The sequence below is a fragment of the Rana temporaria genome, chromosome 3 (genome assembly GCF_905171775.1).
Source record: "Rana temporaria chromosome 3, aRanTem1.1, whole genome shotgun sequence".
NCBI lineage: Eukaryota > Metazoa > Chordata > Amphibia > Anura > Ranidae > Rana > Rana temporaria.
Window position 1 is genome coordinate 318,936,638 of NC_053491.1, and position 16,192 is coordinate 318,952,829.

At 42.8% G+C, this 16,192-nt stretch overlaps 1 pseudogene; it reads left to right on the forward strand.

Moving 5' to 3' along the window:
• The first annotated feature begins 10,500 nt into the window (after nt 1-10,500).
• On the forward strand, nt 10,501-12,039 carry LOC120930482 (annotated as a pseudogene).
• Nucleotides 12,040-16,192: the final 4,153 nt, after the last annotated feature.

Sequence of the window (16,192 nt, forward strand, 5' to 3'; positions counted from 1 at the left end):
AGAGGGGAGTAGAAGTTACATTAGATATGGGGATGGGAGATTTGTATCAGAACTGAGGAAGAATGACACTAGAAGAGAGTGAGAAGCCATGCTGGATAAGATAGGCTGAGTCAGGAGGATAGTAGAAAACAATACTTGGACTGGGAGGGACTATTGGCACAGATGAACACAGAACAGAAATGGGAATTCTTCAAAAAGACTGTGTGGAACCTCACTGCAAAGTATGTTCCCATGGGCAATAAGTTTAAAAGGCTAAAAATAAAACCTATGTGGCTCACGGTCAAAGTTAAAAAAGCTATAAACAATAAGAAAGTAGCTTTTAAAAAATATAAAAATGAAGGAACACTAGTGTTGTTTAAATGTTATAAAGAATATAACAGGATATGCAAAAAGGAAATCAAGGATGCAAAAATTCAAAACGAACGACAGATTGCAAAAGATAGTAGGACAAACCCCAAAAAATTATTTAAATATATTAATAGTAAAAAGGTGAAGTCTGAGCATGTAGGCCCCTTACAAAATAATCTAGAGTGGGTGACTGGGGACAAAGAGAAGGCAAATTTATTAAATGTTTTCTTCAGCTCTGTGTATACAATGGAGCATGGGGGAGCTCATGTCCAAAATGGGGGTGGGAGTGACACAGCCTCAAATCCACAATGGCTCAAAAGTGATATGGTCCAGAAATATTTAGACAGAATAAAGGTGGATAAAGCACCTGGACCAGATGGCATCCACCCACGGATCCTAGGTGAGTTGAGCTCTGTCATTTCAAAGCCACTGTATCTAATATTTAGGGACTCATTAAAGACAGGAATAGTACCACTGGATTGGCGCAGGGCCAATGTGGTGCCCATATTTAAAAAGGGAACAAAGTCTTTACCAAGTAACTATAGACCTGTTAGTTTAACTTCTATAGTTGGGAAGATACTGTAACGTTTAATAAAAGACCACATGGATGAGTTCTTGCTGGAAAAAAAATATTTAAGCAGCAGACAACATGGATTCATGAAAGACAGAAGTTGTCAGACAAACCTGATTTCCTTTTATGAAGAGGTAAGTAAAACCCTGAACAGAGGCGTGGCTGTGGACGTGATATATTTGGATTTTTCAAAAGCGTTCGATACAGTGCCGCACACACGGCTCATGTGTAAGGTAAGGTCTACAGGATTGGATATATCAGTTTGTAAATGGATAGAAAACTGGCTGAAAGCCAGAATTCAGAGAGTCGTGGTTAATGATTCTTACTCTGAATGGTCCAAGGTTATCAGTGGTGTACCCCAAGGTTCAGTGCTGGGACCCTTACTTTTCAATATATTTATAAATGATATTGGGTCTGAGATCAAAAGTAACATTTCTGTCTTTGCAGATGACACCAAGCTATGCAGTGGAATAACGTCCTTGCAGGATGTCTCCAATTTACAAGCCGACCTCAATGCTCTGTCTAATTGGGCGACTAAGTGGCAGATGAGGTTTAATGTAGATAAATGTAAAGTTATGCACTTGGGGGCTAAGAATATGCATGCATCATACATACTAGGGGGAGTACAACTGGGGGGATCTGTAGTGGAGAAGGATCTGGGGGTTTTAGTTGATCATAAGCTCAATAATGGCATGCAATGCCAAGCTGCGGTTTCCAAAGCGAGCAAAGTCCTTTCTTGTATTAAGAGAGGTATGGACTCCAGAGACAGAGATATAATTTTGCCCCTGTACAAATCATTAGTAAGACCTCATCTGGAATATGCAGTTCAGTTTTGGGCCCCAGTTCTCAAAAAGGACATCGGAGAACTGGAGAAAGTGCAGAGAAGGGCAACCAAACTGATAAGAGGCATGGAGGAGCTCAGCTATGAGGAAAGATTAGAGGAACTGAATTTATTCACTCTTGAGAAGAGGAGAATAAGGAGGGATATGATCAACATGTACAAATATATGAGGTCCATACAGTGAACTTGGTGTTGAGTTATTCACTTTACGGTCAACACTGAGGACAAGGGGGCACTCTTTACGTCTAGAGGAAAAGAGATTTCACCTCCAAATACGGAAAGGTTTTTTTCACAGTAAGAGCTGTGAAAATGTGGAACAGACTCCCTCCAGAGGTGGTTCTGGCCAGCTCAGTAGATTGCTTTAAGAAAGGCCTGGATTCTTTCCTAAATGTACAGAATATAACTGAGTACTAAGATTTGTAGGTAAAGTTGATCCAGGGTAAATCCGATTGCCTCTCGGGGGATCAGGAATGAATTTTTTCCCCTGCTGTAGCAAATTGGATCATGCTCTTCTGGGGTTTTTTGCCTTCCTCTGGATCAACTGTGGGTATGGAGTTGGGTGTATAGGATTTTACTGTGTTTTTTATTTTGTTTTTTTATTTTTTGTGGTTGAACTGGATGGACTTGTGTCTTTTTTCAACCTGACTAACTATGTAACTATGTAACTATGTAATACACAGGCTTGTTGGGACAGTGAGTTGGAGGAATGAGATCCACTGTGATGTGAGACAGAAGGAGAGCACAGGGGTGACTGCATGGAGACATATTCTGGGCACAATCACTGGGACAAAGAAGGGAGAATGTGAGCAGGACTAGTATCTAGAAGGGGGAGGAGTAACAAACTTACGAGGTAAATAGAAGATCATGCAGGAAGGAGAGCTGACATCACAGCACTGAGCTGAGTGCAGGGAGAGAATATCAGGAGGCTGGGGATCGGCTGCCATTGTAGCATAAAGGCAGAGGGAGAGATACACTGGTCAGCTGCTGGGCACCTTCACTTCCTGTACTTCCCGCTCACTATGCTCTGGGTTGTCTAACAAAGGGGCGGAGCTCCGGATATTGGCCCCGCCCATCGCGACATCAACCTGACAGATCCACTCAATCTCCCTGCAGCCATAGACTTACTACAGAAGTCAGCGCACTGAGGTGGGCTCCGCGGATCCTATTCTTTATCCTCACCGGGCCCCACTCGGCTGCGGGCCCATAGCGCCCGCGTGGGTCGCTATGGCGGTAGTTCCGCCACTGTACTGAACAGTATAGATATTATTCTGTATATATTTTCTTAATTTATTAAAACATACTTCAGATAAGATCCTTAAAACTTTTCTACCTAACCTTGTTGCCATTGTATATGTCAGGATGTTTTAACCACTAAAAAAAAGGTAATATGAATTAGTGACAGTGTGCTCTGTCAGCTCATATTTGTCTCTCATTCACTACATGGCAAATTGGAAATAAATGTGATTAAACCCTTAAAGAACTTCTCCAGATATGAGGATATTCCCAGGGCCGTCTTACTGAGCGGGCACAACTGGGCACAGACCGGGGGCCCCATGTTCACCTGGGGCCCCAGAGCTGGACAAATTCCCCCCCGAGAATGCGGGTGAGAGAGCAGGCGGCTCCGTGGATGAGAGAGCGGGTGACTTGTGGGTGAGTCAATCATGGAGCCGGCGGGTGGGGGAGCAGAGAGATGACATCATCTCTCACCGTCCGGCACCCGCCCTGCATCCCTGCAGTGCAGTTCTGCCCTCAGTGTGCAGGCAGCCGGGAGATGACATCATCTCTCTGCTGCTTGGCTAGTTATCTGCTGACTGACTTGCAAGAGACAACCTTAGCAGGAAAGTGACACAGCAAGTGACATCCGCAACATGTGGCAAGTGAAAATCCGCAACATGTGACAAGTGACAATCCGCAACGTGCGGCAGGCAATGTGGCAAGTGACAATCTGCAACATGTGGCAGGTGATGTGACAAGTGACAATCCGTGATGTGGCAAGTGACCAGGGCCGGCCTTTGCGGTGTGCGAGCTGTGCGACCGCACAGAGCGCCCTGGGCAACATAGGGCGCCGTGCGGCCATCACAGCTCGCAGCAAGCTCTGCCACCAGCACAGCGCCCGGCCGCGAGTTGGACAGATCAGCAGGGAGATCGGAGCTTATTGAGAGCTCCAGAGAGAGAGAGAGATGAGCTGGGCGTATCACAGCCAGCTTCTGACATCTCTCCCCTCCCCTTGCTTGCCCGCACAGCCAGTTAGAGGAGAGGAGCTGCTTTTACTCCTCCCCCTCCTCTCTTCCTCTCCTTCTGTGTCTGCCCCGCCCACTCTCCCCGGCATACAGGGGATGTGGGCGGGAATTTTCAAGAACAGCAAACAGAAGGGAAAGATGGAGGAGTGTGATATCCATCCAGTCCCTCCTGCCGAGTGAGTACACTGATGTAGGGGTGGCCTTCATTCCCTTCTCTCTCTCTCTCTCTCTCTCTCTCTCTCCCTATTATCTATCTTTCTTTGTCTGTCTGTCTATCTATCTTGCCTTTGTTTCTTTCTATCTATCTATCTATCTATCTTTTTATCTATCTATCCATCCATCCATCTATCTTTTTATCTATCTATCTATCTATCTATCTATCTATCTATCTATCTATCTATCTATCTATCTATCTATCTATCTATCTATCTATCTATCTATCTATCTATCTATCTTTGTATCTATCTATCTATCTATCTTTTTATCTATCTATCTATCTTTTTATCTATCTATCCATCCATCCATCTATCTTTTTATCTATCTATCTATCTATCTATCTATCTATCTATCTATCTATCTATCTATCTATCTATCTATCTATCATTTTTTGTTTCTTTCTCCTCCCTTTCTTTCTTTCGCCTCTTTCTTTCTTTCTTTCTTTCTTTCTTTCTTTCTTTCTTTCTTTCTTTCTTTCTTTCTTTCTTTCTCCTCTATTTCTTTCTTTCTCCTCTATTTCTTTCTTTCTCCTCCCTTTCTTTCTTTCTCCTCCCTTTCTTTCTTTCTCCTCCCTTTCTTTCTTTCTTTCTTTCTTTCTTTCTTTCTTTCTTTCTTTCTTTCTTTCTTTCTTTCTCCTCTATTTCTTTCTTTCTCCTCTATTTCTTTCTTTCTCCTCCCTTTCTTTCTTTCTCCTCCCTTTCTTTCTTTCTTTCTCCTCTATTTCTTTCTTTCTCCTCTATTTCTTTCTTTCTCCTCTATTTCTTTCTTTCTCCTCTATTTCTTTCTTTCTCCTCCCTTTCTTTCTTTCTTTCTTTCTTTCTTTCTTTCTTTCTTTCTTTCTTTCTTTCTTTCTTTCTTTCTTTCTCCTCTATTTCTTTCTTTCTCCTCCATTTCTTTCTTTCTCCTCCCTTTCTTTCTTTCTCCTCCCTTTCTTTCTTTCTTTCTCCTCCCTTTCTTTCTTTCTAATTTTTTAAAATCTATCTATCTATCTATCTATCTATCTATCTATGTGTGAAGATGGGGGGGGCGCCACAGGATTTGCTCGCACAGGGCGCCTGAACACCTAAGGCCGGCCCTGCAAGTGACAATGCGTAACGTGTGGCAGGCGACATGGCAAGTGACAATCCGCAACATGTGGCAAGTGAAAATCTGTAATGTGTGGCAGGTGACGTGGCAAGTGACAATCCGTGAAGTGGCAAGTGACAATCCGCAACGTGTGGCAGGCGACGTGGCAAGTGACAATCCACAACATTGGCAGGTGATGTGGCAGGTGACAATCCATAACGTGTGGCAGGCGACATGGCAAGTGACAATCTGTAACATGTGGCAAGTGACAATCCACAACGTGTGGCAGGTGACGTGGCAAGTGACAATTCATGAAGTGGCAAGTGACAATCCGCAAAATGTGGCAGGTGACATGGCAAGTGACAATCCGCAACGTGTGGCAGGTGACTTGGCAAGTGACAATCTGCCTCTGGCGACAGGCGACGTGGCAAGTGACATGCTGAATCTGATGACAGGGAACCGGTGGCAAGTGACACTCTGAATCTGGTAACGGGATGGATGGCAAGTGACACGCTGAATCTGGTGACAGGGGACGGGTGGCAAGTGACACGCTGAATTTGGTGACAGGTGAAGATGACAAGTGACACATTGAATCTGGAGGCAGGTGACGGTGGCAAGTGACACGCTAAATCTGGTGGCAGGGGACAGTAGCAAGTGACACGCTGAATCTGGTGGCAGGGGACAGTAGCAAGTGACATGCTGTAAAGTAGAAATATTGAACTTTTATTCTTGAGAGTAGGTGCGTTAATTTGGGGCAGGCTTGTAGGGGCCTGTAAGATGTAAAAGACACTTTTTATTTCTATTAGTGTCTTCTTCCTAGGCGTTTCGTTCCCAAAATTCAAGAGTTAGGCTATCTTCAAAAGTGTGAGTTTATTCTTCAAGAAAGACAAGCAAAAGACAATGCTTACATAATGACAGCTGGTACAGTGGGGATCGGAAGTTTGGGCACCCCAGGTAAAAATTTTTATTAATGTGCATAACGAAGCCAAGGAAAGATGGAAAAATCTCCAAAAGGCATCAAATTACAGATTAGATATTCTTATAATATGTCAAAAAAAGTTAGATGTTATTTCCATCATTTACACTTTCAAAATTACAGAAAACAAAAAAATGGCGTCTGCCATAGTTTGGGCACCCTGCAGAGTTAATATCTTGTACTGCCCCCTTTGGCAAGTATCACAGCTTGTAAACGCTTTTTGTAGCCAGCCAAGAGTCTTTCAATTCTTGTTTGAGGTATCTTTGACCATTTCTCCTTACAAAAGTCTTCCAGTTTTTTGAGATTTCTCGGCTGTCTGTCACACACTGCTCTTTTAAGGTCTATCCATAGATTTTCAATTATGTTGAGGTCAAGAGATTGTGAAGGCCATGGCAAAACCTTCAGTTTACACCTCTTGATGTAATCCCCCGTGGATTTTGAGGTGTGTTTAGGATCATTATCCATTTGTAGAAGCCATCCTCTCTTTAACTTCAGCTTTTTCACAGATGGCATCAAGTTACCATCCAAAATTTGCTGAAATTTTATTGAATCCATTTTCCTTCTACTCGTGAAATGTTCCCTGTGCCACTGGCTGCAATACAACCCCAAAGCATGATTGATTCACCCCCATGCTTCACAGTTGGACAGAGTTTCTTTTCATTAAATTCTGTGCCCTTTCTTCTCCAAACGTACCTTTGCTCATTCCAGCCAAAAAGTTCTATTTTAACCTCATCGGTCCACAGAACTTGTTTCCAAAATGCATCAGGCTATATGTTCATTTGCAAAGTTCAAACACTGATTTTTGTGGTGAGGATGTAGAAGAGGTTTCCTTCTGATGACTCTTCCATGAAGACCATATTTGTACAAGTATCTCTTTATAATGGAATAGTATACCACAACTCCAGTGTCTGCCAGATCTTTCTGGAGGGATCGTGCAGTCAAACGTGGGTTTTGAATTGCTTTTCTCACCATCCTGCGAGCTGTTCTGTCTAATATTTGTCTTGGTCTTCCAGATCTTGCTTTAACTTCCACTGTTCCTAATGACTGCCATTTCCTAATTACATTTCGAACAGAGGATATTGACATCTGAAAACGCTTTGCTATCTTCTTATAGCCTTCTCCAGCTTTGTGAGCGTCAACTATTTTCAGTTTTCTAGACAACTGCTTAGAAGAACCCATGGTGCTGATTGTTGGGGCAAGGTCAGATGAGTCTGGGCATTTAAAACCTTTGAGATTGACATCACCTGGTCTTCCCAGACGATGATTGAGAACAATCCATGACACTGGCAGGTCTCAGCTTTGCAAAGGGGGCAGTGCATGCTATAAATTCTGCAGGGTGCCCAAACTTTTGCAGACACCATTTTTTGTTTTCTGTAATTTTGAAAGTGTAAATGATGGACGCACCTTCACTTTAAGAGGGAAGTTTCAGGAAAAAAAACTTAACATTTTAATTAAAGAACTGTGAAGCAAAATAAGGGTCAGTGCCCATCTGCAGACCCCCAATTGCCAGAAATGCAGCACCCACCATTGCCAGGAATACAGCACCCACCATTGCCGGGAATACAGCACCCACCATTGCCGGGAATACAGCACCCACCATTGCCGGGAATGCAGCACCTATCATTACAAGGAATGCAGCACCTATCATTGCAAGGAATGCTGCACCTATCATTGCAAGGAATGCACTCACCATTGACAGGAATGATCAGTGTCCATCTGCAGCGAGCTGTGCCCAAGTGTCCATCTGCAGCCAGCCGTGCCCAAGTGTCCATCTGCAGCCAGCCGTGCCATATTCGTTTTAAATTTTGCCGTCGAGATAGGAGCTGGATGCCCTGTGTGTTCGGCTGTACTCGGCTCCTCTCGCAGTCCCGCCCCTTGGCCCGGCTTCTATGATGAACACAACACATGTCCAATGGCGGGACTGGGCGGGACTACGAGCGGAGCCGAGCCTAGCCTAGTACACAGTACACCCGGCTCAAGCTATTACAGCAGCGCTCGTTCACCTGACAGGCAGCGGGGATCGGTCGCTAAATACGGTATATATATATCTTTTGTGGCCCCGGTGCTGGGAGATAGTCTGGGGTCACAAAAGATATATATGTGTAGATAACCAGGCGGGCCGTTCAAAACCTGGCCGCGGGCCAGACTTTGGACATGCCTGGCCTACAGGCTCAGAAAGTTTGTCCCAGCAATGAGTATAAGCATGTTGCTGTTTGCCACAAGAGACAGGAAAGTCAAGTAAACATTTTTTATGTAATTTGAATGTATTCAGTCTTATGTAGTACTAATTGAAGAAAGCAATCGTCTTATGTCGTACCGGCCACAGGACCACAGTCCATGATATTTCTCTCTAACATCAAGAAATTCAGTGTGAAAACCTGCTCTCTGTCATTATTACTTTGCCAGTCACAATCCTCTGATGGCATGGCAGTGCCCTTCTTAGCACATCACAGCCCTCTTTCGCCACTTAAAAATGTACCGTTGGGCTACATGAAATCCATCTTCTGGGCAGCCTAATTTTAAAATTGCTAGTAATTGTAGAAAATGCTGCTGCAGTGCAAAACTGCATGTATTTACTCCTGAAAGTTTTGAAATATCATTTTATTTTTTACAAATAATTTTTGAGTATTGATAAACTTACATGTAAAGGAGGGCATTGATGAAAAGATGGATATTGGTGCTACATGTGGTTAGACACTGGCTCTATATTGTGGGCTCTTTTGATTAGCTGCCACTTACCCATAAATGGGCTCAGACACTGAAATATTATTACCGGTTTTGCTGTAAGCCCTTCATGGGAGAAATAGAAAAGATGCATACCGCCTAAAGCTTAAGGCATAAGTAATGGCAAACAAAAAATTGTTTTATCCCGTTAAAGACTCTACAAGAACAAAAAATTGCTGTTGATGTGCCAGAAATTAAGGAAGCTTCTAAGTTGAGGGCTGACAAGATACAGCATTTTTGTTGATTGAGTGGTGTCAGCTCTGTCCAATATCTTTTGGCAAAACTACTCAGCCACTCCCACTTTAATATCTGTTTTAAAGAGAAGTATGGTCAAAGAGTTTCTGGACATACTTCTCTTGTTGGTCACAGGAGTACACTTACTTTTGTTCTCCCATGACCCAGAATCAGCTGACACTGGGCTAAAGCCTTCCCTTGGCTGACATCACAGAGCAGCTCCAGGCTCTGGAAGTATTGTTGGGATCTATCCAGATGCCTGATCAGCAGCTGGCTATGCCTCCAGGTGAGCTGCTGAGAGTCTAAGCCAGCCGCTCCAGCCTCTCCCATCCCAACGCTCCAGCAAGCACTAGAGTAGCAGAGAGGTGAGATGTGACTGACAGACGCTACTATATACTCAGAGCTGACTGATAACTGAGCAATCAGCAGTCATGTGAACGAACTGCACAGTGGAGGTAAGTATAACATGTTTGTTTTTTGTTTGTTTTCTAAATTGAACCCATACAACCCCTTTAAGTGTCACTAACATAGGTGAAAGATAGGCTTTAATCATTATTGTTGCAATAAGTAATGTATTCCAGTTTAGGAGATTGGTGGCTATCTCATATCTATGTACCTTCAAAAAAATACTTGTTTATAGGTAGAATATGACTACATGCCCTTTTTTTCATGTCCTCATTACATTTACTGAGCACCCTTTATAGCCTTGTAGGTTTTTCTCTACCACATTTTTCCATTTTCAACCCATTACCCAGGGAGGAGGTGGGGGTCTTGCCTAGCTTGTGTGTCCTGAGGCTACGATGCATCGTTTAAAACCTCCTTCTCCACAACCGGAATGTGGGGGAGGGGGGGTGGTCATGTGGAGCATTGGCGCCATGTTCATATGGCTGATCCGTGGCATCTTTTGGCTTTGCAACACTGGGACTACTATTTCCACCTCATGATGGTGGCCCGCTTCCAGCACTTGCGCTGGATGCGGGATGGTTTCTTACATCCCTTATTTCCAGTGTTAGCATGGTGATGACGGGGACATGCCCACTGCCACGGGGGTCTATGTCTGAGATCAGCCAGGACCTCATTCTGTTCAATTTGACCACCCAGCAAGGTCACTGTGACCACTTCTTATTTACTCCTCACATTTTACCTTTAACCCTCCTCTTGTGTTAGGGTCAGAACCGACCCGGGCCTATCTCTTTGCCTGCTTGTCTGCTTCTCTAAATAAAGTAAAGAAACATAGGACCAATACATTTCAGAGTTGCTGACTTGCAGAGTAATCATCTCCAATATGCAGCATGCAATAGTGAGAAGATTTACAGGAAGCCAAATACTGGATTATATCTTGGATGAAAATGAGGCAGAGAACACAGAGCAGCATAGCGATATGGATGAGCAGGTTTCTGAGGCAGAAGATGAAGTAGAGTATCAACCAGAATACACAGACACATCTGATGAGTCTGATTAGGAGGCCACCAGTGCTGAACCTGCTGCTGTTCCTGCTGAAACATTCAAATCCAAAAGTGGTAAGATCTGTTGGAGTTCAGAACCTCCTGACTTACATGGCAGGGAAGCTGCTGCAGATGTAATCAAAATGACCCCTGGGATCACAAGGTTTGCTATGACGAGAGTAAGTGACATCAAAACATGTTTTGAACTGTTCATGCCATTGTTACTAAAAAAAGTGATCATTGCAATGACAAACCTTGAAGGAAAAAAATTCCATGGCAACATGTGGAATGACATAAATGAGGAATGCCTAGATGCTTATATTGGTGTTCTTCTTGCTGGAGTGTACAAATCCTATAATGAGGCCACTGATAGTCTCTGGGACAAGTCAAGAGGCAGATATATATTCCCAGCAACAATGTCACTTCACACCTTTCGAATCATATCAAGAGTTTTCAGATTTGACAACAGAGATACTAGATCAAAATCTGACAAGCTTGCTCCCATAAGGGATGTCTGGGAGAAATGGGTTCAGCTCCTTCCACTAATGTTTAACCCTGGGCCTCTGGTAACAGTAGATGAACGTTTGATCCCTTTCCGTGGAAATTGCCCCTTCCGGCAGTATATGCCCAGTAAGCCAGGCAAATACGTCATAAAAATCTGGGCAGCCTGTGATGCAAAAACAAGCTATGCATGGAACCTACAGATTTACACCGGCAAACCCGAAAGTGGCATCCCTGAGAAAAAACAATGACAACGTGTAGTCCTTGATTTGACTACTCGACCGTGGGGTCACAATATCACGTGTGACAATTTTTTTACCAGCTATGACCTTGGACAAGAACTTCTCAGGAGGAAACTCACCATGGTAGGCACAATACAAACAAATAAACCTGAGCTGCACACTGAAATTTTGCAGGTGAAGGACATAGCTCCACTTTCTTCAAAATTTGCTTTTACAGACACCACCACTGTTTCATATTGTCCAAAAAAAATTAAAAATGTGATACTTATGTCCACTTTTCACAAAGACGCAGCTGTGTCATCAAGAAGTGACAAAAAACCCACAATTATCCTGGATTACAATAAAAACAAAGGAGGAGTGGACAACCTGGACAAGCTGACTGCTACCTATACTTGTCAGCGAATGACCAGGAGATGGCCGATGGCTGTGTTTTCTAACATCCTAGATGTGTCTGCATACAATGCATTTGTGTTATGGACCCACATCCACCCAGGTTGGAACACAAAAAAAAATAACAAGCAGAGAATATTTCTCGAGGAGCTAGGAAGTTCCCTTGTCAAGGCACACATTGAGCAAAGGAAACGGGTGTCTCGAGATCCAATCGCTGCAGCCGCGATCAGACAGATGCAGAGTTAATCAAGCACTCCATCCACACCATCAACAACACAAAGAGAATCAGTGCCAGCATCCTCATCATCATCTAGCCTTGCCTCAACATCAACCAGCACAGCCACAGCCACAACTCCAGTGATGCCATCTGATACTAAAAGAAAGAGGTGTCAGGTATGCCCCAGCAATAAGGACAGAAAGACACACACATTATGCTTCCACTGTAAAAAATATATCTGTAAATAACATGCTAAAAGTGTCAGCTTTTGCCACACATGCATCTAAAAACACCCACACAAACACATGCAAGTTCTTGCACAAAGATGCTTTGAAACTAGTACTTGATTTCTATTGGTTTGCCTTGCTTGATTGTGTGTTGTTTGTTTGACCTTGCAAGTCTACATTTTGTATTATTACTTGCTTTTCATTGTTTATTAATGTTTTATGTTAAAAAAAAAAATACTTTTGGCTATTTTCTTGAAGTAAATATATATGGGTCAAAATTGACCCTAACATCACCAATGTTATTATAGTTAATGTTATTAAAATAAAAAAAAAATATATAAAAAAAAAATTTAAGAGATGTGTTCAAATACTCCTCAGCAACATTCTGGTGACATAACAACCTTTTATTTACTTATAATATTCTATTGAGGTTTATTTTACCATTTTTTTAATTTGAAAATGAGAGGTATGCTATCAAAAGAAAGGTCTAAGGCAGTGGTTCTCAACCTGGGGGTCGGGACCCCCTCGGGGGTCAAATGATGATTTGCCAGGGGTCCCCAAATCTTGGGCTGTTCCTGAAGCCCGCACCACTCTCCCAGCCTTCTTGCAGCTGCCCAGCAGGCTGTCTCTGGAGCCCACGGCCGCCCACTCAGCCTCTTCACAACCGCCTATTCGGTTCACGGCATGGCTGGGGGGCAGAGACTAGAGGTCTGCTGACTGGTGAGGATTGTGAGTTGGGAGGGGCTGGAGGAGACCCCATCCCTCCCATCTTTCAGGATAGGTGTCACTGCTATGAGACGCCACAAAGTTGGAGACACAGTGAATAACACTACCTGTGATTATATTTGCTATTAAAAGTCCCCACTACAGTTCTCAGATCAGCAGACGGCCTTCATCAAGAGAACCTAAGTTGGCCGATCAGAACTCCCCCCAGCATTGCCACTCATCCCATTCCCCCTCCACCAAGGAGTAAGAGAAGGAATAAAAATAGAGAATACATGGAAGGGAGAGGAAAAAAAGGGGAGGAAGAGAGAAAGAATAAGAGAAACAAGAAAGACGGCTAGAGAGGGATGGGGGGGGGGGGACAAGTAATTTGGATAGAGAGATAAAAGAGAAAGGAGAAAAAAGAAAGAGTGGAACATCCTAAAATTTACCATATGAGGTTTTAATACTTTACGAGTGGAAGGGACTCAGGGAGCGATAAATGTCCGTGGGTTAGGGGCACAAATTACTTGTCTTGGGTGCTGACAACACACGCTACGAAAATAATTTTACCGTTAGGGGTCCCCACAACTCAGGAAATGTTATCAAGGGGTCACGGCACTAAAAGGTTGAGAACCACTGGTCTAAGGGGTCACACCAAAAATATTAAAACCAATCTTTTCAAGGATAAAGAAGCCTAACAAGGTAACCAAGAGGTAAGAAACAAATTGGATGATAAATAATTGTTCAGAGGGTATTTTATGGCTGATTTAAGACACGGGTCAAAACCGACCCGTTAACATCATGGATAGTAACAGAAAGCTAACATAAAAGGAGGGTTAAAGGTAAGCCTTTTCATGGGCCTACATTTTCTTGCGATGCACGTTCTATTAGTTCATGTTTTGGTCTCATTCATTCACGTTTTTTGGTTTGTGTTTGTTTTGTTTTTCCAGTAGTCCTTATGCTGGTCATACACTATAAGAAAAATCGTCCGAAATTCGGTCATTTAGACAGTTTGTCAATTTTTCGGCCAGTTAATGGGCACAAATCGGTAATAGGCTGGGATGTTTTTGAGCTGAAAAAATGGAGGACAACTTTGGAAATTTTCTGTCAAACACACAATAAATTGAAAGGTGAATGTGTTTCCCGTACAAACTGTTTGCACTAGGTATATGGCAAAAAATGAACAAAATGTTTATTAATTTATGTCAATTGAACGATTTATCGGTCATTACATGATGGTACTATCTATGTTATGTTATGTTAATTTTTCCAAAAATGGGTTTGAATGATTTTTCATATAGTGTATGGCCGGCAAAACTCTCACTTTGTTATTTACTTCATCCACCTTTCTGGTCACCCAGCATCCACTGGTGTTTATTCCAATCCTTTTTTTCTGATCTGTTGGACACATTAATTGACATCACCAGTCATCAATCTTTTTTAATCCACTAATTGACATTTAATTTTTTTTCATATTAATTTGATCCACATTTGTCTGCACATTTCACGATATGGCATTTTTAAGTCCTGGTCTGCCTTTGGTCGGCTTTCCTCTTCCCCCCTCCCCCCCTTCTGGACTGGGCGGTTAATCTCCATCATGGCCCCCGGGCCTGACGTTAGTTTTGGTGCCCTCACTTGCCTCTGAGATCCTGGGTCTGCTACTTCTTAAGCTGACATGTAAGTGACAAGATTATCTCCTTTTTTTTTTTTATTAACTTAATTGAGATTTTTGCATTTTAATACAATCTACATTTATAGATCTCCTTGCATCAAGCTCCTGAAGAATGGACAGTTAGCAATCCAAAAAACGTGCAGATAGAGCCCCACAGATGCTTGGATGCATAATTTTAAGCTCTATCATGTGTTTATAGGGAATATCATTCAACCTCCATAACATGAACTGTACTACTACATGAATGTTACTTGTTAGCCTGGTATATTTATATTTATGTCTGTAATATATTTGGACATCGATCTCATGCATTTTTTGTACTATTAAATGTTTAATAAATTATGACTTTTTACTCTGTTTAACGTATTCATGAGTGGCCTGCCTCATTTAACCACTTCAATGCTGGGCACTTTCCCCCCTTCCTGCCCAAAGCCAAAAAAGAACCTGACAGCTGACGCATTTCGCACTGGAACTAGTGCTTAGTTATTCTAAGACTAAGCACTAGTTCCAGTGCGAAACACGTTAGCTGCCAGGTTCTATTTTCATTTTTGCTGTGACTTGTAGTGCTGTCCTTTTTTAAATAAAGGCTACAATTTGTTCAGAGTGTGGCTGTCCAGAAACATTTTTGTTCCTGCCTTGCTGAGTGCATTGCCTGCACCTGAGTTATCTGCTACGGTGGATCTTCATTTGGGTTCCCACCTGGAGCGGCTACTCCTTTTCTCCATAACATAACCATGGTAGGATTTTCTACATGAGTCTGTGTATTCTGTCCATAGTCCTGAGTATGTTTCCTTGTATATAACATGCATAAGCGTGTTCACGAAATGTGCCAGGTGTATCTGGGCACACCCTGTCACCCCATGCACACAGGACTTTTTTTAATCATACGGAACTGAGTTCCGCCATCCCCGGTGCTGACCCCTTTCCAGCTGCTCGCTACTGTCATTTGCTCACACAGAAGCAGACCTCTGTGTGTACAAGTGACAGTCTCCTCTCCCAGAGGTGCTTACTCTTCACTATCCTTATAATAACAGACTAAATGGGAGACCGGCTGACTGGCCAGTCTGGAGCATCAGACTGTGATTTTGCTGTGCTGAATCCTCACTAAGCTGCAGTCATTGGTTGTTAGGAGAGCCGGCGTCATAGAAACTGATGACTTCCCATGCCTACCCTCCCCCTGCAGCATGCCTCTTCTCCCAGCTCCTGCCAACTACCTGCTCAGGCACTAATGGAGTCTACCAATCTATAATGAAAATCTAATGGAGGAAAATGATGTAAGGGGGCTATGATGTTGGAAGCTTATGTAAGGGGCACTCTGATGGGGGAATCTGATGTAAAGGGGCATTCTGATGGTGGAATCTGATGTAAGGAGGCACTTAGATGGGGGAATCTGATGTATGAGGGCATTCTGATGGGGGAATCTGATGTAAGGGGACACTCTGATGGGGGAATTTTTAAATTTTCGAATTTTTAAATTTTCGAATTTTTCACTTTTCCAATTTGAAATTTTTAAATTTTAGAATTTTTCTATTTTCGAATTTTCGAAATTCGTAAATACGAAAATTCGTAAATACGAAA